This window comes from Chlorocebus sabaeus, chromosome X (assembly GCF_047675955.1).
Source record: "Chlorocebus sabaeus isolate Y175 chromosome X, mChlSab1.0.hap1, whole genome shotgun sequence".
In the NCBI taxonomy this organism is placed as follows: Eukaryota; Metazoa; Chordata; class Mammalia; order Primates; family Cercopithecidae; genus Chlorocebus; species Chlorocebus sabaeus.
The window spans coordinates 135,804,486-135,830,673 of record NC_132933.1 but is presented as its reverse complement, the minus strand read 5'-3'; the positions used below and the strand labels follow the sequence as shown (position 1 = coordinate 135,830,673).

Below are 26,188 nucleotides of genomic sequence, written 5' to 3'. Positions count from 1 at the left end.
ATAATTCAGGCTTTGTGCTAAGTGCTTTCAGTGCATTATTTAATCCTCACAAAAGCCCTCTGAGGTAGATACCGGTACTAATACTATCCCTTTTTTACAGATAAGGAAGTTGAAGTATATGGGGGCTAAGCAAGTTACCCAAGGTGGCATAGCTAGTAAATGGTAGAGCCAGCTCTCAAATTGCTGTCTGTCTCCTAAAGGCCCCTCCTGTTACCATCACTGGAGTCTAAGTGTCTATGTATACAGCCAGATAGCAGATCCATTGCACTTGCAATGGAGGCTTTCATCACAGGCCCCTAAGGAGGACCTTGATGAGATGAGGCTCCTGCTCCACACCAACAGCAAACCTGGACTTTGTCACAACAAAATGAGCAGGCATTTGCTAGCTGCTAGTTCACAGCTGGGGCTTGAGAGTCACCTGGTTGAATGCATGGAAGACCTGTCTGAAAGGGCTTTTGTAACCAACCTCCTAGCTTTCTCTTGCTGTACAAATGCCAGTAGTTACTTCCTGGTCCCAAAATATGCTGCTGCTATCAGCAGTCTTCATCTGAGGTGCATGAGGTGGGCTTCTTGCCTGCTTTTGGAGCTTAGTCACCAAAGATCTGAGTGGGGGAACTGGGAATTCTCTAGTCACTGTTAATGAATGAGTCTGCTTCTTTGTCTACTAGATTTCCCATCACAATATAAACAGTGAGCCCAGTACTCAGCCTAAGCCTCCGGCTCAGCTGCCTAACTATGGAGATTTCAGATTTTAGGAACAGGTGTGTAAGAAACAGAGGCAGAAGATCCACATTCCATTTCTCTCCCCTATTCCCTCCTTTCACCCACTGTAAGTGGGACACACATATTCAAATATATGAAGTCCTGGGCAATAAACACATGGTTAGATCTAGTTTTTGTGCCATGTCAAGTTGATATTGACCCTAGGAGAGTCTTACTAACCACTTGTATGGGATACCTATATATTCTAGTCTTTCCCAAACTGCTTGTGATAAAACAGTCTCTGGGAGATATTAATAGGGCTCTGTGGTACAGATTTGCAGACTGCTGCTGCCCCTCTACCCCTCTGGGAGAGTCGCTGTGCAAGTGAGCTCACTAAAGGCTTTGGAGGCCCACAGTTAAGTAAAGCTGGTAAATTTTGTTAAAGCCAGCAATTTCCTAGCTTCTTTGACCATTGATATCTTTATTTATAAAATACCTGTTAGGATACAAAATCAGTGTGCAAAAAGCACAAGCATTCCTTTACACCAAGAACAGGCAAGCAGAGAGCCAAATTATGAATGAACTCCCTTTCACAATCACTACAAAGAGATTAAAATACCTAGGAATACAGCTAACAAGGGATGTGAAGGACCTCTTCAGGGAGAACTACAAACCACTGCTCAAGAAAATTAGAGAGGACACAAACAAATGGAAAAACATTCCATCCTTATGGATAGGAAGAATCAATATCGTGAAAATGGCCTTATTGCTCAAAGTAATTTTTTTTTTTGAGATGGAGTCTCACACTGTCGCCCAGGCTGGAGTGCAGTGGTGTGATCTCGGCTCACTGCAAGCTCCGCCTCCTGGGTTCACGCCATTCTCCTGCCTCCCAAATAGCTGGGACTACAGGTGCCTGCCACCACGCCCAGCTAATTTTTTGTATTTTTTAGTAGAGATGGGATTTAACTGTGTTAGCCAGGATGATCTCGATCTCCTGACCTCATGATCCACCCACCTCGGCCTCCCAAAGTGCTGAGATTACAGGCGTGAGCCACTGCACCTGGCTGCCCAAAGTAATTTATAGATTCAATGATATTCCCATCAAACTACCATTGACATTCTTCACAGAGTTAGAAAAAACTATTTGAAATTTCATATGGAATCAAAGAAGACCCCATATAGCCAAGACAATCCTAAGCAAAAAGAACAAAGCTAGAGGCATCATGCTACCTGACTTCAAACTATTCTACAAGGCTACAGTAACCAAAAGAGCATGGTACTGGTATCAAAACAGACATATAGACCAATGGAGCAGAACAGAGACCTCAGAAATAACACCACACGTCTACAACCATTTGATCTTTGACAAACCTGACAAAAACAAGCAATGGGGAAAGGATCAAAGGTCAAAATAAAGGACTCTATTTTAAAGTAAAATCAGGTTCTGATAAATTTATCATTTGGCCTAGATAACATTGTTTTAAATTTATCAAGGTTGAATATTCAAGTGGAATGCTTGTTTTGTGTAATATATTTTTCCTTTGTTAGCTTTGGCAGTACCTTTTACTATATGTTCCCTAGTTGTAGAATCGGCTCATAAATTGCTCAGAGCTACTCATATCTCTGGATTCATGTATCATGAAGAAACAATTCTGTTTCAGACCAACTTGTGTTGGTTGAATCTCAAGAGTTTTTTTTTTTTTTTTTTTAAACTTGCTACAAGGACTTTATGAGAGATGAGGAAAGGAAGCTGGGGACCAAGTACAGTAGTAATGAAAGTTATCTTCTAGGTCTGGAAGCTAGTTATGTGAACTTACTTTCTTCTGTTTCGCAAGCTCAGAGGCAGCAGAATTTGTAGTGAATCTCACCGGAGGTGCAGATTCCATAGTTGCGTTCTTGAAGATGACAATCTCTTATTCTGCAAGAGCACCTCAAGAAGGTCCTTGGGCCTTTGAAAAAAAAAAAAAAAGAGTTTTGGAAGTTCTCTTATGAGGATTTCTTAAATTTGAAAACTACTATTCTCAAGTAGTTAGGGATCATAGACAGACAGACCAAACCTGGCTTTCCAGGTTTTAAGTAGGTAAGAAAAATGAGTTTGTAAATTTGCAATATGCATACAGAGATATATAAAGATCGTTTCTACATACACCAAAAGCATATTATTCTTTTATCAAGTGAGAGAGATGAAGTATAGGTTTTCAGCATAACATGCAGTTTAGCTGGGTTGTACTTATTCAAGCCAGTGATATGAACATCTGGATTAAGTTATACAGATGGGGCCCTGGAGTTAGGAAAAGGAATAAGTTAAAAGAAACATCTTTTTATTTTTCTTTTTTTTTTTTTTTTTTTTTTTTTTTTTGAGATGGAGTCTCGCTCTGTCACCCAGGCTGGAGTGCCGTGGCGCAATCTCGGCTCACTGCAAGCTCCGTCTCCCGGGATCACGCCATTCTCCTGCCTCAGCCTCCCGAGTAGCTGGGACTACAGGCGCCCGCCACCATGCCCAGCTAATTTTTTGTAGTTTGTTTAGTAGAGACGGGGTTTCACCATGTTAGCAGCCTGGTCTCGAACTCCTGACCTCGTGATCCCCCCGCGTCGGCCTCCCAAAGTGCTGGGATTACAGATGTGAGCCATTACGCCCAGCCTAATTCTGTATTTTTAGTAGAGATGGGGGTTTCACCATGTTGGCCAGGCTGGCCTCGAACTCCTGACCTCGTGATCTGCCCGCTTCAGCGTCTCAAAGTGCTGGGATTACTGGCATAAGCCACTGTGCCCCATGAGTTTGTGTTTATTCAGTAGGTCCGTTATCTGCTAAGGGACTATTTGGTACTTCAGTAGCTAAGTCCTTTTAATTGTGTTGATCTCATGACAGTTTTCTTATGGCAATTGTGATAGAGCCACAGCTTCAGTGTAACTATCTTTAATAAAGAAAAGATTTTGGGGGTGTAAAACATTATCTTTTAAGTTTTCTATTAGCACCACATTTGATGAATTGGGGTTCCCTGCAGACTAATGTGCTCAGAGTTTTCCTATTTCTGCCACTAATTTCTCACCTTATATGTAACAAAGTATTCCTCACTAGCAATGTAATGAGTACTAAAAATAGCACTGGAAGGTGAAAGCGCTGTGGGAGAAGCATTTGATGAATACCTTTAAGCTTAGAGAGACCAAGAAGACTCATGGAAGGGGTGAGATGACCAATAAAATTAGTTTTAAAGAAACAAGAGAACTTTTTTTTAGCTGGCTAAAAGATACAGAGCTTTACTGCAGGAAAAAAACAAAACAAAACAAAAAAACAAAAAACAAAAAACCCAAATGCAGAGAAACAGGCATGCAAGAGGTCCTGGCATGTTTGAGAAGCTGCCTGAGATTTAGAAAGCCAGATTGTAGGGAAAATGGCTGTAGTGTTCTGGAAGTGGCCACGGGGAGCAAGCCTCCTACTCACTTCTAGTTCCATTTCCGGTAGGGCTGTGGGAGAGAAACAGCCCCTTCCAACGGAGTTCTGTCTGGGGAGCAGAAACTGACGGAAGGACAGGGTTTTAGTTAGCCCAGTGGTTCTCACCTGTGGCTGCACAGTGGCATCATCTGGGGGAGCTTTAAACCTGCTGAGGCCTGGAGCCCCTCCCAGAGATTTTGGTATGGAGTGCTGAGGTCCGGCCACTGGGAGTTTTAAAAACCTCCCCAGGTGATTCTGAAGTGCAGCCAGAGTTAAGAAGCACTGAATTAGGGCAAGAGGAAGGAATAGAGAAGAGGTTGAGAATATAGGGAATTTTATTGATGAGTTCTTATAGGGCACAATGAAAGGGGTTCTGGAGTTGGGGAGGCATGAGGTCAGCTTAGGGGATGTACTCAGACCCTATGGGGACAAGAACTCAGATCACAGGGGATGGCCTGGGAGTCAAGGGATTCTTGTGGTGACTGTTGTGAACAGGGCTAGAGGATGTGACAGGAAGGTCCTGCTGGAAGAACTAGTCACTGTGTGCCTCAGGTCCTGTGTATACTGCTGTGAGAGGCTAGCCATGAACACAGATGGCCTCGAGAGGAAACCAGAACAACTGTGGTCCATTCAGTTAATTCCTCATCTAATTTCGTCGTCTGGCTAGAATCAGGTCCTGAAAGTGATATCGAACCCAATAGGAATATGGTAATCATGCTACTTTTTTCAAAGACAAATTTTTAAGATACAACTTTTTATAAAATACTACATTTGTTTTATTTGGAAGTAAAAACTGCAGCTCACTTAAACTCAAATGGCAGTTGGTAGGCCCTGAATTTGTGAAATATTCAATACCATTTTTAATACTCTATCCTTTTAATTAATATCCTGTCATTTAAATTATTCTTTCCACAAGTTAATACACAGTTGATGATTCAAAATAGTAAATTCTTCTGGGAGAAATTAAGAGTTTTAGACCACATACACTCTTTTTGGTGGGGCGGGGGGAATTCCTGCTGATTATGTAAGTCTCTTACAGGGCTATCTAATCCATTTTTAAATGTAAGTGTTATTAAAGCATAACATATATACTGAATCTATTTTTAACACATACTAAATCAATTTTTAAGATAGTAAAGTGAAGTACAGGTTGAGTACTCCTTGTCTGAAATGCTTGGGACCAGAAGTGGCTTAGATTTCAGATTTTTTTTTTATTTTGGAATATCTGTATTACACTTACCTAGTTGACCATCTCAGATCTGAAAATCCAAAATCCTAAATGCTCCAGTGAGCGTTTCCTTTGAGTGTCATGTTGGTATTCAAAAAGTTCTGGGAGGCTGAGGCAGGTGGATCACCTGAGGTCAGGAGTTCGAGACCAGCCTGGCCAACGTGGTTAAACCCTGTCTCTACTAAAAAAAAAAATACAAAAATTAGCCAGGCAGGGTGGCAGGCACCTGTAGTCCCAGCTACTCAGGAGGCTGAGGCAGGAGAATCTCTTGAACCTGCAAGGCGGAGGTTGCAGTGAGCCAAGACCGCGACATTGCACTCCAGCCTGGGCAACAAGAGCAAAACTCTGTCTCAAAAAAAAAAAAAAAAAAAAGGAGGCCACTTTCAGTGGCTCATGCCTCATCCCAGTACTTTGGGAGGCTAAAGCAGGCAGATCACCTAAGGTCAGGAGTTCAAGACCAGCCTCACCAACATGGTGAAACCCCATCTCTACTAAAAATACAAAAATTAGCCTGGCATGGTGGTACATGCCTGGTGTGATGGTACGTGCCCAGCTACTCGGGAGGCTGAGGCAGGAGAATTGCTTGAACCCAGGAGGTGGAGATTGCAGTGAGCCGAGATCGAGCCACTGCACTCCAGCCTAGGTGACATAGCGAGACTCTGTCTCAACAACAACAACAAAAAAACTTTTGGGTTTTGTATCATTTTGGATTTTGCATTTTCGAATTTTGGATACTTAACCTGTATCATATTGTCAACTTTCAAATATCTATAAGAAAATAGCAAGAAACATTAATGTAAACAATAGAGAAATGTCACTGCTTTTAAAACTGCATGTTTGTTTTTTCTTTATCAAATTAAAATTCCATGAATAAACACCAAACATCATGAAATCTCTTGCTATAATATATTCAAATGACCTCATGTAATGTATAAAAGTCATTGAATCACCTTAATATACTGCCTGTTAAAGCATATTTATGAACTTCCAAAGGTATATACAACATCCTAATTTTTACTCATCAAAATATGAATTTAATATGTATCAAGATAGTTTCTATTTATACATATATTAAAAAATCAGAAATTATTCCAAAGTGAATTTATAAACATATATCACCTAAGATGCCACCTTCATTTTCTTCCAAAGTGTTACTTTGTTCTGTCCTATGCTGTAGATTAGCTGAAAATCACAACATGTTAATGAGTATTTCAGTGATTAAGGAAAGAAGATATAAACCAAGAATATACCTTCATCTGTGATGATGAAAGAACATACAGAAAGCTGTACTACACTGTGCTGAATGTAGTAATATGAATGTGTCTGTCTGTGGTCTTGTCCTTAGCCCGGCTACTGTGTAGCTCTATGGCTTTGTGGGAATTAATTAAGTTAGTCTCATGGACCTATTGCCCCTTCTATAAAATAAGATTGGACTAGAGGGATCCTACTAGTGCTAAGATGTCTGATTCTATTTTGTATTCTCTGTTCAAGATTTTTTTTTGTAATATAGATAAAACGTCATGAAACACAGCTGAGGGACAAGATAGGTTGGACTAATTTTCCCTGCTCCTCCCTGCTGAGTACAACTAAAACCCGCAGACATACTATAATGGAAAGAGGATTTTTTTTTTTTTTTTTTTTTTTTTTTTTTTGAGACAGGGTCTTGCTCTGTTATCCAGGCTGGAGTGCAGTGGTGCGATCATAGCTCACTGCACCCTCGACCTCCTGGGCTGAAGGGATTCAGCCTCCTGAGTAGCTGGGACTACAGGTCCATGCCACCACACCAAGCTAATGTTTTTATTTTTTGTAGAGACAGGGTCTTCCTATATTGCCTAGGCTGGTCTCAAATTCCTGACCTCAAGCAATCCTCCCACCTCAGTCTCCTAAAGTCTTGGGATTACAGATGTGAGCCACCATGCCTGGCCAGAACAAAGACTTTGAAAGGTTTAAAGAGGAAAGAGGACTGGCGTGACAGTGAACTAGAGACTTCAAGTAGACAGAAGACCAATAAGGAAATAGAAAGCTTGAACAATACCATGCTTCAACTTGATGTAGCAGGTGACTATAGAACACCCAGCATCAGCACAATAGACATTTTTCTCAAGTGCACTTGGAATATTCTTCAGGATAGACCATGTGTTAGGCCACAAAACAAGTCTCAATAAATTTAAAAAGATTGAAATTATATTAAACATCTTCTCTGATGTCAGTGGAATGAAACTAGAAATCAATAATAGAAGTAAAATGGAAGATTCACTAATATGTAGAAATTAACGTACTCTTAAAAACACAAAGAAGGAATTATAAGTGAAATTAGAAAATACCTTGAGATGAGTGAAAACAAAATCATACCAAAACCTATGGGATGCAGTGAGAGCAGTACTTGGAGGGAAAGTTTTAGCTATAAACACTTAACATTAAAAAAGAAGAGATCCAAAATCAACAGTTAACTTTACACCTTAAGAAACTGGAAGAAAAAGAGCACACTAAATCCAAAGCTAGCAGGACAGAAATAATAAAGAGTAGAGTGGAGATAAACAAGATAGAGAACAGAAAAACAACAGAGAAAATAGTTGAAAAGTTGTTTTTTTGCAAAGATCAACGAAATTGGCAAACCTTTAGCTAGACTGACCAAGAGTATAATTAAGCATGTGTTAGCCTCTGGTCAAAATAAAGGGCTCTATTTTAAAGTCAAATCAGGCTCTGATAAATTTGTCATTTGGCCTAGATAACATTGTTTTAAATTTATCAGGGTTAAATATTCAAGTAGAATGCTTGCTTTGTGTAATGTATTTTTCCTTTGTTAACTTTGGCAGTACCTTTTACTATATGTTCCCTAGTTGTAGAATTGGTTCATAGATTGCTCAGAGCTACTCATATCTCTGGATTTATGTATCATGAAGAAACAATTCTGTTTCAGACCAACCTGTGTTGATTGAATCTCAAGAGTTTTGTAAGTTCTCTTATGAGGATTTCTTAAATTTGAAAACTATTCTCAAACAGTTGGCACTGAATGACAAATTCAAAAGGCAAAGGAAATGGCCATAGTGATAAGTGCAAGGAGAAGAGAGGGTGAGAATTAGTAATGAAATACCAGCCTTGGAATGGAGGAGAAAGGTATAAGCCTGTCCCCCTTCCTTCTTTTTAAAAGAAGCACTCAGCATTTTGTTCTTTATCAACACGTGTCTTTAAAATTAATCCTAGTAACTAATTCAAAAGAAAGGAAGAGTTCTATGATGACTTTTATTTTAGTATTATAAATAAAAATAAAAACAATACAGACAACCTTAATGTCTAGGAAGAAGGCACTGGTCAAGGGTAATGTATATCTGCCTAATTTGAATATTAGGCATCTATTAAAATGATTACATGACAAACAGTAGAAAAGAGGGGTAACAGCTGAATACAGAAGTGTTTCCTGATTGTACCGCATAAGTATATGGTACACCTTTGATGGTAAGTTTTTCTCATCTCTGAGGGGTGACCTTGAAGGTCCATGGTGCATGGTAATTGGCCCCTTTCCAGCGGTCAGATTTCGAATTACTTTTAGATTAGCCACTGTTCCCTTCCCAGTAGGGTTTTGAGATTCTTAGCTCCTTAGTGAGTTTCTACTAACTCTTTTTTAGGGGTCTAAAGGGATCGCTTAGATAACTCATTTATAATTTACCTATTTTGTCTTGTAACTTGTTTTTATAAGTTTCTGTATTTTGCGAGATTCTGTATGTGTAGTTTTTATTTGAATTGGGGTATCTGTGAAGGTCACCAGACAGTTCAATACTAAATGTCAAGTGCCTAATGCTAAAATACTTGGAGAAGACTGCTGAGTAAGTGGTAGAAGTTTAAATGGCTGTTTTGGTGGGGAAGTTACGCAGTTTTTCTTTTAAAAATTTTGTCTTACAATTAAGGATTGGGGAAAAGAAAAAAAGTCCTCTGATATGACAACTAGAATAAAACATCATTTGAAGATTTACCAGAATAAAATAACCTTTGGAAACTACTTTTAGAGACCGGCTGTCAGAAATAGTGATAAGACATATTGCATAATTATATTGTTATGATGACTCTAGCAATTGTGAGGTTCAAAGAAATAGTGTACTGAAGTATTATCATCTAGTCATTTTTTAAAAATCTATGTTCTTTGGATAGTAAACTCTTATTGCCCTCACTCTTAAATAGTAATTTTGCTGTGTACTGAATTTTAGACTGAAAGTAGTTTTTCCTCAGTATTTTGAATGCATTACCTCCTCGTCTACCATTTATTGCTGCCACTGCTCCGGATTGTACTGTCAATCTATTTTTTATTCCTTTGGTGCAGCTTTGTCTTTCCTCTGGGGTGGCTTTTAAAAGTTTATTTTTATTTTCAGTCTGTTTTGATGGTGCTGTGATGGGTCTAAGCATAGATTTAAATTTGTTTATTCCAGGTGACACTTGGCGTGCATGTTCCTTCTGGAAAATCATCTTTAATTTTAGAACATTTAGTGATATCTCTGTGAGTTTTGCTTCTCTACTTATTTCTTCTGTTTTCTTCTTGAACTCAAACTAACTATATTTCTGTCAACACATTTTTAAAAAAATTCTAGTAATGAGTCTTTCATCTTTTTTTTTTTTCTTTTTTGAGACAGGGTCTTGCTCTGTCACCCAGGCTGTGTGATGGGAAAATCCATGGCTCACTGCAGCCTCAACCTCCGGGGCTGAAGCTGTCCTCCCATTTCAGCCTCCCAAGTAGCTGGGACTACAGGTGCATGCCACTACACCTGGCTAGTTTTTTGTATTTTTTGTAGAGATGGGGTTTTTTCATGTTGCCCAAGCTGGTCTTGAACTCCTGGGCTCAAGCAGTCTTCCCATCTCAACCTCCCAAAGTGCTGGGGTGTACAGATGTGAGCACTGCACCTTGTCACTTTCATCTATTTATGTTGTGATCTTTCTGGGCTTGCTCTGGATGAAATCTTCATCTTCCAAATTAAAAATCCTGTGCATAACTATATAGCCTAGAATTTTTCCTATTCTGTTATTAAGCCTCTATCACTATTCTTTGATTCTAGGTTTTATAATCCATTCTTTTTTATAACAACCTGTTCTTGTTTTACTTTTCCCTATTTTTGTTTTATACCCATCTATTCTTTTTAAAGATCTATTCTCCACTTTTAACTTTGAGGATTCTAAAATACTTATTTTATTTTTAACTTGTTCTGTTTTTGTTTTTGTCGGGAGCAAATTTGCCTTTTTTATTTGGCTGTTCTACCATGCTTTTTGGAATTTTGTTTTGTAGGCTTATTTTGAGTTGGAGTTCAATTTCATTCTCAGTTCTCTGAGCTCCTCCCTTTCTACCCGTTCAGTGACTGTCTCTACCAACTATTCCTGGCATCCATGGCCTCCAGTCAAGAGCTGATTCTTATACTTGAAATACAGCACTTCCATCTGGTGCAGGTGTCACGGGTCTTATAGATGGCACCCAGTGGTGCTTAGCCCAGAACCAGGCTTCAGTGTTATATCTGCTTCAGTTCCTTTCCTAAGTAGGCAACCCGGAGCATCTCCACAGGCTTCATCTTGGTTTTGCAGCTTCACAGGTAGCAAAGTGATACTTTAGCCTCTGGCATCAGGGAATGAGCTTGGTACCAGTCCCCTGCCTCATGTGGGACATTTAAATCCCTGTTATTAGGAGCTCTCAGCTGCCTCTGTGTGCTTCTGCACCCTCTGCCTGACCTACCACTTTGTGATTTGGCCCCACAGGGACCTGTATCTTGCTTCTGAGTGGGACTGAGTCTTTTAAATTTTAACTCTTCATGCTGACACTCTCACATCTGTCATTGCATATCATTTTATGGAAGGGGAAGTTGAGATTCAGAGAGCAGAAGTTAACTACTTGGACCTCGCAGTTGGTAAGTAAGCCAGCCTGCTGTAGAAGAAAAGGGCTGGAAAAGGTTTCTGGGGAAGTGCTAGAAATTTAATAAGCATGTAGAGAGAGAGAGAGAAATCATTCACTGTACATCACAAAAATTAACTGTAGATCTGCTAAGTAAAAGTTGATTAAATTTCTACACTCTGTGCCTGCCAATAATCTTCTAAATGTGAACTCTTTCCTACATTAATCTCAAATGCTTATTTTTTAAAGTACCTTCCCCAGTGCAGACTTACATTCATCTTAACCAAAATGGCCTTCACATTTGGTGTGTGGGCCATATTTGATGTAGCAAAAGGTCAAGGGTAACCCTTATTCTACCCCCTAAAAGGGAACAGAAAGAGAACTTTTGCATAATAAATAATTATTTATGCATTTCAAAATTGATTTTAAGAGTACACAAACCATAGAGGCTTTGCGATTCGTCATGTATTTTATTAATTTATCAAGCACTTCAACAGAGTGCCCGATGCTCTTCTAGATGCTTTACAAATATTAACTCATTTAAGCCTCACAGCAACCATGTGCAGTGGGTTCTGTTGCTATCCTCACATTGCAGATAAGTAAATAAGGCACAGAGAACCTCAGCAACTTGCTCGAGGTCACTGACAGCAAGAAAGAGTTAAGGCTATGGTTCCTACCTTGGCTATTTAGCCCCAGTGTGTCAGCTCCTACTATACTACTATGCTGTGCTGTGAAACCAAGTCTCACAATTACTTTCTTAACAATCAAACTGACACGCTATATTTGTCAGGGATACATTTTATTTTATGGAACTAGTTAAAAATTAGCTTTACCTCACTTCTGGTGACTTGTTTTGTTTCTTAGGTTCTTCCTCATTATATTATGCCAGTGATATTGTTGTATTATATAAAGCTCACTCTGCTGGTATCATTCTTCTGGAAGATGCCATAAGTTCATCTAATCATTTCATCAGATGTTAATGGAATATGCTCACTGTAGGCCCACACTTTGCTGAGAACTATGGGAGCACAAAGATTGTGATATGATCTTTATCCTGTAGTTCCTTTATCCTGCGTCACCCTCTCACAGCAGTCGTGCCCTACACTATCTATTCTATAGTCTCTCATGGTTCTTACAACTGAGTCATTTTCTGTGTGTCTCATTTAAACCCATTTCTTCATGCTTTATTGACACAGGTTGTAGACAATAAACTGGTCACCATGTTTGTAATAACTAACAATATAGCCCAGTTTTCCCCTAGGGGGGCTCAGTTATGGTTGTTTTCTGGGTTTCCGAGCAATGGAATCCTCATTTCTCTTCTCTGCTGCCCCCTATCGCACTGTGACTTTTTTTTTTTTTTTTTTTTTTTTTTTTTTTTTTTTTTTTTTTTTTTTTGGAGAAAGAGTCTTGCTCTGTCGCCCAGGCTGGAGTGCAGTGGCATGATCTTGGCTCACTGCAACCTCTGCCTCCCGGGTTCAAGCAATTCTCCTGCCTCAGCCTCCCGAGTAGCTGGGATTACAGGCACATACCACCACATCTGGCTAATTTTTGTGTTTTTAGTAGAGATGGGGTTTCATCATGTTGGCCAGGCCAGTCTCGAACTCCTGACCTTGTGATCCCCCTGCCTCGGCCTCCCAAAGTGCTGGGATTACAGGCGTGAGCCACTGTGCATGGCCTACACTGTGACTTTAAGGAAGCACTCCTGAGGGGATCGGGGAGGAACAGATGTGGATTAGGAGGATGCCCGAATGTGCTACCATGCTAATGGGAAAGGACAGTGGAGGACAACCAGGGGTTGGGCTCAGGGAGGCAGCCTGACAGAGGATTTAAGAGCATGGGCTTGGGGTTTCAAATCCTCTCTCTGCCTCTTACTGGCTTTGTGACTTGGGCAAGTTCATCTCTCTGTGCCTCAATTTCATCATCTCTAAAATGGGGATCATGGTAGTATCCATTTTCATAGGGGTCTGGTGATTAAATGAGTGAAGATCTCTAAAGCACTTAGAATGATGCCTGGTGCCACGGTCAACCCTCAACAACATTTAGCTGTTATAATTATCACCACAGGCCTAGTGAAACAGAGGTGGGGTCTAGTTGGCAGACACAGAACAGACTCCAGATAGCTAGAAATTAGTTGCCACCAGCCCAGAATGAGTGCTGAACTGGCTCGCTAAAGCACTTGTAGTCGAAGCACGTTTTTACCCTCATCTGTGACCTTTCATGGGCTGTCTGTCTGACTACGTCAGGGGTTGGCAAACTATAGCCTACAGGCCAAATCCACATGGTCACCTGTTTCTATAAATAATGGAAATGTGAAGGAGAATCAGTTGGCAAGAGGCACGCATAGGGCATCTTCAACCTTTTCCATTGGGAAACATGAGTCTCGAGAATCCTGCCATAGATCAAAAGAATGGCAATGAGAAGAACCAGTGGACAGATGGATAGGCCTACCCAACAGCCTTTAACCCTCCTGCTCTTATCTCAAGGATCACATGCTTGTGTTTATAGTTTCTGATTTTTCCTTGAGGACATTTGACCGAGATGATCTGTCTTTCGGACTTTACTCGCGAAACTCTGAGCAGTATCTTTGATACAACTGGCAGCTTCAAAGGCTTGCAGTGGATAGGCCTCCCCAACTCTGTTTCACAAGCATAATTAAAAGAAGCCAGACTAGGCCTCATCACAGTATTGTATCTTGAAGGAGAGGAAGAAGGAAACAAGCCTGTCCAGAGAAAACAGGGTAAAGGAATTTTTCTTCCTACCTTCCTCCTAAATACCCTGCTCTGCCCAGCAAATTTTGTAGGTGTCACCCAGTGGTATATTGGTAAACCTTCTCCCTCGAGGGGTGGGGGAAAGCCCCAGTTTGCAGCCATTGTTGCTGTCTGTGTTGTGAATGCTCCCACCATGCTGACTGCAAATGGAACTGGGAAGAGATGTGTATCATCGGCTCACTAACTCTAGCATGCTCTGTGGTAGACAGCTTCCCTTGCCTCTGAATCCTTGTGTCAGGATTCTACATGCCAGGCAACAAGAGCTTTTTTCTTTATGTATCATGCCAGTGATTTTGGTCTAGGGCACTGTTTCAGCCCAATCCCAGAATGTGCTATTAGAAATGGGGCCATATTTTTGAAATTGCTAGAGGCAAAACTTCCCTCTTGTTTATGTTTAACTTGTGCCACTAGGTGGCACTTTAAGGACATTACAGGAAATTGGCTCTACTGGATTTTTAAAACTTTTTTTTTTTTGAGACGGAGTCTCACTCTGTCGCCCAGGCTGGAGTGCAGTGGTGCGATCTCAGCTCACTGCAACCTCCGCCTCCCGGGTTCAAGCAATTTTCCTGCCTCAGTCTCCCAAGTAGCTGGGGCTACAGGCATGTGCCACCACACCCAGATAATTTTTGTATTTTTAGTAGAGATGGGGTTTTGCCTTGTTGGCCAGGTTGGTCTCAAACCCTTGACCTGAGTTGGTCCGCCCATCTCGGCCTCCCAAAGTGCTAGGATTACAGGCATGAGCCACCGTGCCCGGCCCAAAACACTTTTTATTGATGTATAATATGCATGTAGAAAAGCAAATTGCACATTTAATACGCAAAAAACTCAATTTTCACAAGCAAAGCACATGCATATAATCAGCATCCAAATCAAGAAACAGGATATTACTAGCACCCCAGAAGCCCTCCTTGTGCTGTTTTCCAGTTGCTATCTCTTATTCTTAGGGTTACCACTATTCTGACTTCTAACAGCATAAATTAGTTTGACCTGTGTTCTACTTTATGTAAGTGGAATCATGCAGTGTATACTCTGTGTCTGGCTTTTTATTAAATGATGTTTATGTGATTTATTCATACTGTTGTGTGTAATTGAGATCATTGCTGTATAGTATTCCATTGTATGTGCAAATATAACACTGTTTTCTACTATTGATGGACATTTTTGTACTTTTCAGATTTGGGAAATTATGAATAGCGCTGCTGTGAACACTCGTATCCAAGTTGTTGAGTGGATGAGTGTTTTCATTTCTCTTGGATATATACCTAAGAGTAGGATTTCTGGGTCATAGTGTAGGCATATGTTCAGCTTTAATAGGTACTGCCAGTTTTACGAAGTGTTTGTACTGATTTACACTCCATTAATGGTGTTCCCACTCCAGTTCCACGTCCTCATCAATGCTGAATTTATTTTATGGCTGGTTCCTAACTCTTAACATAATTTTTATAGCTCCCTTTCTGGCCAGCTATTTCTAATTGAAATTTTTTAAAGCCACATTATTCTGATGGACATGGCTCATGCAGGAAGGGCTATGTCAACCCAAAAGGGGACATTTATCACAGCCTAAGTGTGAACTATCAGTAAATCGGAAAGGGTGTTACTCTAACACTCCATCACACCAATACACAGAGCAAAGGAACCAGGAAAGTAATTCAGATTGTAAGTGTGATAAAATATCAGTTCATAGGCCAGGGCTCTGAGGCATTTTGAAATTTGTATATACATTTGTTATTATTGCCAGGCCTATATATGTCAGGGATTGGGGCCCAACAGAAAGGATTTCTAAAGGCCTCATAATGAGGTGCCTTTCAATTGTGCTGCTGGTGGGTGCCTGTTTAGTAAGGGTCTCTTTGGTTTGGCAAGAGGCATGCATGGGGCATCTTTCTTCAACCTCATCCCTGGGGAGCGTGAGTCTCTGGAGAATCCTGCTTTAGATCACCTTACTTGTGAGGCTCATGTTGTTGTCTCTGCAGATGGTGTTTTAATATGGCTTTAGGTATGTGATATAGAGAGTGCAGTTCAGACTTGACTCAGATTTCTGTTCCATTACTAGAAATTGGACATAGAAGAACAAAACCCAGGTCATGGTCAAAATATTTGTCTTTAGACCAAAATGAAGTGCTCATAGTCCTTTAGTTGTAACAGTAAGTCTGTCTCATGGATGTTGTCCATAATCTAATGGGTTCCAGGAATCCCCAAGGCATTCTGCCATGTGACTGCTGAATCCAGCAACTAGTTGCCCATTATAGTCACTGGTACCCATTCTCAGCAAAGTTGTTCCTGAGCCTCTCTGTCAGTGTTTGCCTGAGTGTCTCCAATGTTGGATTGGTCTACTGAGGGGGCGCCCACCAGAGATGTTCACTGCACACTGCCTGAGATATCTATGCTAAAGCAGCAGTGAAACATGAAAGTCTGAAAGGGTTTTTATTTTTAAATTTTTCTCCCCTCCAATATTAGTAGCAGTAATATCCAGTGGCACAGATTTAGACTGTGGATAGCCTGCTTTGTGGGATCTGCTTATATTCTAAATTGGAGCCAGCATTTTCTCAGCCTAGGTTTTCATCTGTTTGGCAAGGAGGAAAATGCTCTTATGTTGGATTGGCTGCTGCTTGCAATAGGAGGAACTATGCCTGGGAAACCCATCATAATTTTAATCCTAATGATGATAGTAGCTGCTATTGTCGAACAGTTACTATGTAATTGTGCTTAGCACACTAGACAGATATTTTGCTTAATCTTCACAATATTGTGAGTTAGGTGAATTATTCCACTTTGCAGATGAGGAAATTGCAGCTCAGAGAGACTAAGCATGTGACCAGCTCACACAACGAGCAAGTGCAAAGCCTGGGTTTGACTCCAGAGCCTATACCCTGTAACTGTTCTGTGCTCTGTGGGTGCAGTTACCAAGGGATGAATTACTGACTTCTTCTCCAGTGGAACACGAAACAGTATTGGGTTCATTGCTGGGTTATTCCACACATTGATTAGAGGACCTGTTGTTTGCGGGCATTCAGCTTAGGTATCAGGAAAATGATAGGGAAACAAGACAGATCCTGCCCTCCAGGTGCTTACCATTTATTTATCATGTTCTGTCTCTCACAGGTGACTTGAGTCATGGGTTTTGGTAATAATTCTTGCTGAGAATTCAGTCTTTTGGACCTTCTTGAGGCTCTATTTACCCCTCTCTCTGAGCCTGGTTGGGGAATGATAGGGTGGAACAGTGGTGTGCTAGGCCATTGGTTCTACATCTTCTATGACTGGGTTTAGCAAATGGCTTTCTGTTGTGTTCTTGCCCAGCAGAGATGGGGGACAGGTGAAAACTAGGCACCAAATGACATTTAGAATACTGACAGGATGCTGGAAAGGCCCTGGAGGCAGGAGCAGGATTGTCTTCTCATCTGTCTAGAATTTAGCTGCTGCCTTTGTGATCCCCATTCTTGGAATCCACCTGGATCCTTGGATGATAAAGCCTGAGTTTCTTTTTCTGACCTGCCAATATTGCAAACCTAAAAAAGAAGTTACCTATTATCCACACCTTGGCAAAGTTCTACAGATAGAGTTTTTTTTTTTTTTTTTTTTTTTTTTAGACAAAGTCTTGCTCTGTCACCCAGGCTGGAACGTGGAGTGCAGTAGCGAGATTTCAGCTCACTGCAACCGCCGCCTCCCGGGTTCAAGTGATTCTCATGCCTCAGCCTCCTGAGTAGCTGGGATTACAGGAGTGGGTCACCACACCCAGCTAATTTTTGTATCTTTAGTAGAGACGGGGTTTTGTCATGTTGACCAGGCTGGTCTGAAACTCCTGGTGTCAAGTGATCCACCTCCCAAAGTGCTGGGTTTACAGGCGTGAGCCACCATGCCCGGCCAGACTATTTATTTTTTAAGTGGGATTTGACTTTTTTTTGTTGTTGCAAATTTGACTTTTAAACAAAATTTTACTGCTGAAGATTTTGCCCAGCTGCAAATATTTATCTATAGAACCATGTGGCATATGCCCCCATTCCCTCCATGATGAATGGATGAGAAAACAATTAAGAAGCCTAGTTAGTATTGCAAGAGCACCTGTGGCCTTGCCCAGACTAGGGCCTTGGAGACTAGGTTTTCTCATCTCTTAAATGAAGGTGGTTCCCGGTTGATCTGGGCTGGCTACATAAAAATCACCTAGGGAGCTTGTTAAAATATGAGTTTCTAATGCCCCATCCCTAAGGGATTCTGATGAGAGAAGTCTGGATTAGCATCTACAAGTCTGAATTTATAAAAAGTTCCCCAGATAATTATCCTGCTCCAGTTATATTTGGGAGCCACTGGGCTAGCGGGTCTAGAACAAACATAATTGAGTTGGGGAGAAACTTCTGATGTGCTTGAATATTTGGGAAATACCTATATGCCTGGAGCAGGTTCCATATGGGCAAACTAACCCAGTTATGATGCAGAGGTAAATTGGAGCCAGAGAATGGAAGAGCTTTAACTGGCCGAGGGATTGTGTTGTGTGCCATAGGCCTTGGGGAGCCAGTGAAAGACTGAGAAAAAGCGTTTTGATTAGATGGTGCTTTACAAGATTAATTTCTCAGTGGTGTGCAGGGTGGATCAGACTGGGCTAGAACTGAAGGCTGGAAAAAGACCCATTGAAGTCTTTGCAGTGGCCCAGGTGACAAGTGTGACAAGTGCGTGAACTCAGATGGGACCAGTGGGACCTTTGTAAAGCTAACCTGCCTCAGTGGAACTGGAATCTGAGACATACTGTTTTAAACTCCTTAAAAATGCATAATTTATTAATGTCATGTTCATCTGCCTAAACTATTATAATTAACTATTTTTATTGTGTTTTTGTCCAGGAGGTTTTAAAGGAGCGCTGTAAATAAATTCATGCAGAGAAGTAGTTGGCAGCAGCAACAGCTGCTACTGCAGGGAGAAGGGACACCGTTCTGGCGAGGCAGCAACCTCATTCTAACCCTACCTTCATCATACTCTTAAGCCAAAGCAAGAAGGGAGAGGAGTGCAACAGGGGCCAACTGTTGGATCTGCCAACCACAGTGGAGAATGCACCTCCCCAAGGGTTAGGTGTGGAACATGGCATTTGACATTCAAGTCAAATAGAATGTTCTTCCTTTGTTCCTCTAAAATCCAGTATGTAGTCAGTGTTTCTGAAAGTATGTTCCACAGAACATTAGTTCTTCAGGATGTTAATAGGAGTTACATGAGAATAAGGAGATGAAACCAAATAACTTTGGGAACTGATGGGCTATGCAAAGGCAAGTGACTTCCTTTCAGAATTTCAGAGTGTGTAATGTGCTATGTGCTCAGTGACTCTCCAAGGGAGAGATAGACCAGGCAGTGTTTCCTAAGCTTATCTGTAGATTCTTCTTCCCCCTAGGCCAGGGGCTGACAAATTATGGCTCATAGGCCTCATCTATCCCACCACTTTTTTTTGTAAATAAAGTTTATTGGAACACAGTTGTGCCCATTCATCATATTGTCTGTAGCTGCTTTAACACAACAGCAGAGTTGCAGAGTGGCTACAGAGGTAGTCTGGCCCTCAAAGCCTAAGATATTTACTGTCTGCCCATTATAGAAAGGTTTGCTAATCCCTGCTCTAGACAATTCATGGAACTGGTGCTTCCTGGTACCCCCTTTCAGAGATGCTACTAGAAGATATACATTCTTCTAGTTGTTGTTCCAGTACTGCTTTATGATAAATCTGCCTAATTTTATTCCATTTCCATACTGCCATCATTCCTGCCTCTTGCTTTAAACTACTTTGTCTCTCAACCATTTGCCCATTATCCAGGATCCAAACCTGGGTTCCATGTGTCCTTATCTTTTCTTTCACTTACAACATTCCAAAAATGGCCAAGGGTGTCTTCAGTTTCCAGTCTGAGTAGCTCTTAAGTCAGCCCGAACCCATTCCTACCAACCTGGCCTAGATAACCATCATCTTTTCTTTTTCAGCATTCGAATTGGGTTCCTTTTACCCAGGTACGAGTTGCCTCTAGTCCTGGATCTAGAATAACCTTTGTAAAATACAAATCTAGTCAGATTGATTCCTTACTTAAAATCCTTCAGTGGACCCTGTGGCCCTCAGGATAAGCTCTGATCCTTAGGATGGATGTGTGTCAGTCTGGTTGGGCAAACAGAAACCACTCTTGGTATTTCCTACTGGAAGAGGTTTAATTTAAGGAATTAGTTACTTAAGAAACTAAGAAACTTAAGAAACTAAGAAAAGGAGTAAATATTTCCAGGCTTCTGCCTGCTGCAGCGTAGAGAAGGGCATGGAAATGAGGGGTGGTGTTGAGTGTCTAGCAAATGACCCAGAACAAATGAGGTCTGGGAGACCATGTGTTACCCCCTGCTGTCCTTCTCCAGCTTCAGCTCTCCCATTTTTCTCCTGACTCCTCACCCTTCCTCCACCCTGCAAGTCCCCAAATTCTAGATACATCAGGATGCCTTTTTGTCCCCCTAGAAACTTAAAACAACTGACATTTACGAGCTCACAGTCTCTTTAGGTCAGGAACTTGGGAGTGACTTAGCTGGGTGATTCTGGGTCACATTCTCTCATGAGGCTTCTGTCAAGATGTCTTCCAGGGCTGCAGTCATCTGAAGGCTTTACTGGAGCTGATGATCCACCTCTAAGATGGCTCACTCATAAGGCTGTTGGCAGGAGGCCTCACTTCTTTGCTGTGTGGACCCCTTGCTAGCACTGCTTGGATGTCCTCACAGTGTGGCAGCTGATTGTCTTCAGAACAAGCGATGAGAGTGAGAGATAGAGATAGAAACAGAGACAACAAGGAGGAGCATACTAGAGTGCTTTCAGTCCCCTCTCCTGGGAGTACGTTGCATGGTATCTCAGGTCAGCTTCCCTAGAAGCAGAACCTGAGATGAGGATTCTTGAAAAGTGATTTGTTGAAGGAGTGCTCTTTAGGAAAAAACCTAGGAGGAGGAGAGGGAAGAAAAGTAGGGAAGGGGAAGGAGCCAAGCAGTGATGTAGTCTTAGATAAAATCTGATCTTGACCTGATCCACATGGGCAGGATTCTGGTACATAGTTGCATAATAGAGTTAACCCTGTTTGAGACAGGGGACTGGCCTTTTATATCCTTCTCTAAGTCAGTCGTTATAGGCTGCTGGAGGTTGGGGTGGGAGGTAGACTCCCATTGGTTGAGAATAAGTCTCTATAGAAGAGGGCAACTGTGAGTCCTCAGTAGCTAGCACTCAGAGCAACTGGAGGATGGTGTGCCAGCCAGGGAAAGGTGACCCAGGTGGGGCCAACACAGCACCTACTACAGTGGGCCTCCCCCTACCCATGTCCCAAGCACCTACCATGGTCCCTGACATACCAGAGGTACAAAAGAAATATCTATGTAATTGAATAAATGAATGCATAGAAATGCTTAGCCTCTCTGGACCTGTGTCCATTTCTGGGAAGCCAGCTCAGCAGGAATCATATTGTCCCATCAACCATGGGAATGGTCAAAGACCCAGGACAGTTTGCCACATCATGAGTGGCAGCACTGTCTAAGTCCAGGAGTTTCATTGCAAAATTAGAATGAAAGTATATTTACCATTTGTAAATAAGGAAGTATTAATATTACAATATTAGATATATATTTTTAAAAAGAACTTTAGCTCACATTTCAGTGAGCTGTTTGCTATAAGTACATTTTCCTGGTTTGTCACATCCTGACTGGCTACATGTTGTTACACATGGAACCATGAGGGCAGAACTGCCATTTGTAATATTAATTGTAATCCATATATCTGTTTTTTTCCCACAAGAATCAGTCACTGGATTTCAGTTCAGAAAACCAAAACTTTTGGACAAAGCCATATTATCGTGTTGGCAGAGTTGTTCCCCCGACCCCAAATACACAGAGGAGGAAGAGAACCGCTGAGGCCCCCTGTTTTCTTGGATTATCATTCTTCCAAAGTTGGTAACTTAGAAAAGTCTCAAGAAATAGCAAAGAAATCTCCCCACCTTATTCTGCTTTCCACATCCCAAGCTTAACATAAGCCTCAAACTATTTTTATGAAGGAAAGCTTATTGTGAAGAAGGTCTTTTGCATGCCTAAATATCATCTTTAGTTTTTCTTATCACAAAGCTGGTTATCTTTGCCCATCTCTTTTCCTGGGATAATGTCTGACTCTGTCAAGGCTGTGCCTTATTCTGGAACCTTCCTGATGCCTGTGTTCCAGGTCCCTCCCGAGATTTGCTCCTCCGAATGCTTGATAGATGGATCAATTTAGGGGATTGATGGTCAGATTTAGCCTGACGTAACACCATGCAGTGGTCTGTTACCAGACATAGAGCTGGAAAACCCAGGCCCTGGCATATAAGTTCAGGAAGGTACATTTGCAAATGAAAAACATTTTAAGACACATCTCACAGCTGCTTCCTCATCCCCCACCCCATCGTTTGTGTTTTTAGAGATGTTTAAGAGAAAAGGAGGCAATAACAAAGACACTGTGCTGTGCTTTGGAATCCTCATTTATGTTGAAAAAGGGTCCATTTATCATCTCCTTCAATATTTCCATGAGGAGACTTTGCTCATCTCACCAGGGAATGGAGTGGTAGAGCAAACACTTCTCTGTCCACCTGATGGTGGAGGAGAACCAACTAACTGAAAGGCAGAGAGCCTGAAACTATTATCGTCTCTTTGCCTGCCTGCCACAAGATATTGCTGCATACCTGTGGTCCCTGCAGGAGGCTGCATGCGTAGACTTGGGCCAGAACATATGTTATCTTCCAAGCAATAGATTTCCGGATAAAAGGCAAGAAGGGACCTCAGGTTCAAGTTGCATTCTTCAACGTGGTTCACAGGAGGCCCTACATTCAGGTGGTTACTGGGCCCTCACTCAGCTGTTAATAAAACTGACTTTTGGCTCATAGAGCTTGGAGTATGCCTCCATTTGTATGAACCTCCAGGGAAAGCAGGGTGAGTGAGGGCTTGTGTTCCCTAGACTCCTGACAGTGAATGGCTCCTGGACAGCTTTGCTTGGTTGTTTCCCAGGTACTTCTAACTTAGTCTGCCTAAAGATGAGTTCGCCCTCACTTCTGTTTCTCCTGTGTTTCCCATCTTGGGGATTGACCTTAGTGTTCTTGTGGTAGCTCCAGCTGAAATTATGGATGTTGGAGCATGAGAGGCCCTTTGTGAGCTTACTTTTGGGTCTTTCTCACCATTCCCACACATTGCTCTTTTAGCCCAGGCCTCAGCTGAGACATCACCTGCTCCTGAGTCTTTGCCGACCCATGGGACTGGGTACTTCTGTAGTCCCCATACTTGCCCTCCACAGTCCACTGAAGCAAGTTGGCTTTATCACTTCCCTGTTGCTCCCACTAGATTTTAAGCTTCTCTTAAGCAGAATCTGTATCTTGTTCATCCTTGAGTGCCAGTGCTAGCACAGGGCCTGCCTGTAGTGACTGCTTAATAAATATGTGTTGAATGAGTAACACTCAGGCCTGAGAGTACCTGAGATTGTATAGCATAGTGATTATAAGCTCAGCTTTGGAAATCAAGGCCTGTGTTCAGACTCTGCTATTTGTGTGATTTTGGGTGAGTTCCTTAACTTCTTGATCTTCAGTTTCTTCACCAATAAGATGGGGATAATAACTACTTCCTAGAGCTATGATGATGAATTGCAATGATACATGCAAAGCCCTTTAATCAATGTATGACACATAGTAAGTGTTGTGTGCATCATAGTACCTATTGGTAACAACAACAACAACAACAACAACAACAACAACAGTATAGTTATCTTTAATGGAATGGAGAAAGCTATAAGAATTAGTTGGAACTAGAAATCAGGAATGTTGAGTGCTTGCATAGTGAATTTAGAGGGGATGGGGAATTGCTTGGGATAAAATGTAGGAACAGATGGGATTACCCTGGGAGAGAATGAACAGGGAGGGAAAAACGGGTGGAGGAACTAAAGACAGAACCTTAAGAAATCCTACATTTGAGGGATAAAAGGAGTCAAAACAGGAAAAAGAGCGAATGACTACAGTTAGGAGATTGCAACTTCTCAGATGCGAGGGGCAGGAGTTTAAAAAAGATAGTCAAAGGCGCTATACTGGGCAGAAGATCAATGAGGAGAAGATGAGAAGAGGCAGCCATAACGTGTTAAATGGGAGTATGTTAGCGCCCTTGGGAACTAGCCATTTCAGTGGAGTCAGAGGAAGAAGCCATGCTCTGAAGGAGGTTAGAGAAGGCCAGGTTAGGGATGAAGTCAGTTTGTTGTGCTACAATGTGTATTTCTGTAATGAGTATTATCTGTGGGTCAATAGATGACTGGTGTCAGTATGATGTAGAAGTCACATTGGTTCATATGTAGGGTTTGTTCTCAGCACATGAATGTTTTGTCATCACTGGCTACTAGTGGCTGAAAGCAGATTAACACAGCTGAAGGCAGAAGACTGGGGGAAATGGGGGACATAGAGAGCTGCTCATGAGGCCCAGTCACCCTGTGTTCTTCCACTTGACTGATTCGCACCCACTCTGTCTTGAAGTGCTTTGGGGACATTCCTTGCCAATCTTGGTGAGTTTAGTCACTGATTCCATCCCACTCAGCACCCTCGACCCTTGTGATAACTCCTTCGACCACAGTCCCCCTTCCTTTTTTAAGGTAAAGGGCCATAATTACTAGAGTGTTTTTTTTTTTTTTCCCCAAACTGTGTCCAGCTTTATTAAAGATACTTTTTGTGAACAATCATGGTATTTCAGGCAGGACATGAGCGACAATCATTAACAGTATACAACTTTAAGACTCCCTCCTTCAATGGACTTCCAAAATCAGAAAGCCGTGGTAAAACCCAGTGAAGTCTTCATTTGGTGCCCCGAAGAGGGAAAGTTCAGAGTGAGGGTTGACATTTCACATTCAACGTGCTGTTTAACAACTTTTCATGAGCTGACCCTGACTTTCAGGAAATGAAATGAAAATGGCAGAATTTATCTGAAGATCCACAATCTAGAAACAGAGCGCAGGTCTTTCAAGGGTTCTCGCTGGAAAGTCCAGATTGCCAGCCTGACTGGTAACCAGTTATTGGGGGCCAGACCCCAACAGGTATCTGGGTTTGAGGGAGTTAAGTGTATACTGAAGGCAGAGAGGGAAAGGGGGACATAAAAAGGAATTTGTTTCTCCACACCACAAGGCCTTTGTGCCAAGGTGACTGTGTGTGTCAACGTCAGACAGTCCCTCTTTCTGGGAGCCAAGAAGCTGTCTTTCAAAACTAGAAGGGAAAGGTGTTTTCTCCACATCAGTCCAGCTTCAGAGACATTTTTTTTTTCTTTCCCGAGATGAAGTCTTGCTCTTGTCGCCCAGGCTGGAGTGCAGTGGCACCGTCTCAGCTCACTGCAACCTCTGCCTCCCGGGTTCAAGTGATTCTGCTGTCTCAGACTCCTGAGTAGCTGGGATTACAGGAACCCACCATCACGCCCCGCTAATTTTTGTACTTTTATTAGAGACGGGGTTTCGCCATGTTGGCCAGGCTGGTCTCGAACTCCTCAGGTGATCCACCCGCCTTGGCCTCCCAAAGTGCTGGGATTACAGGCGTGAGCCACCATGCCTGGCCTCAGAGACATTCTATTAGTGACGTATGCCCCTTCTCCATAAAACAACAATGATGTGTTCGGCGTGCTAACAACATGGCTTAAAAAAAATTTCTGCATTTTTATAAAACTTAATAAAAAATAATACTTCAAACTGCACAGTCACCAGAAATACACAGTTATCAAAAATGCGCACACTTCCCTTGGTATCCCCAGCACCTTCAGCTTTCTGTGCCTGCTCTGTTTTGGCCTCTGCATTTTCTGCAGAGTTATTCCCCTCCTTGCCAGCATGGGCTTTTCCCTTTTTCCCCTTTACCTTCTTTCCCTTCTTTGCAGGGGCCTCTTTAGGCTTGGGCTTTGGAGGAGCAGGTTTGGCAGACAACCTTGCAGATCTTCTCTGTGGTTTGTCCTCACTTTGGTTTTATCTCCGTTAGCGTCCCCTTCAGCCTTTGTCCTGGGCATGGTGGCGGCCACTGCAGTGGAATGTAGGTGCTGGATCCGGGGATGCAGCAGCGCGTGGGCTTTGGTTGGCCTGGGGGATAGTTCTTACTACTTCTTCACACTGCTCATAGAGTATTTCTTTATTAGAAATTTAACATTTAAAAAAATCAGAGTTTTCAATGATGATGATTGTTTTTGTTGGTGCTTAAGTTAAAATC

General features: G+C 41.9%; 1 protein-coding gene across 9 annotated transcripts in view; it reads left to right on the top strand.

The window, feature by feature from the left end:
- Positions 1 to 26,188, top strand: part of REPS2 (RALBP1 associated Eps domain containing 2) — a 268,818-nt gene that overhangs the window by 153,800 nt on the left and 88,830 nt on the right. The window lies entirely within an intron of this gene.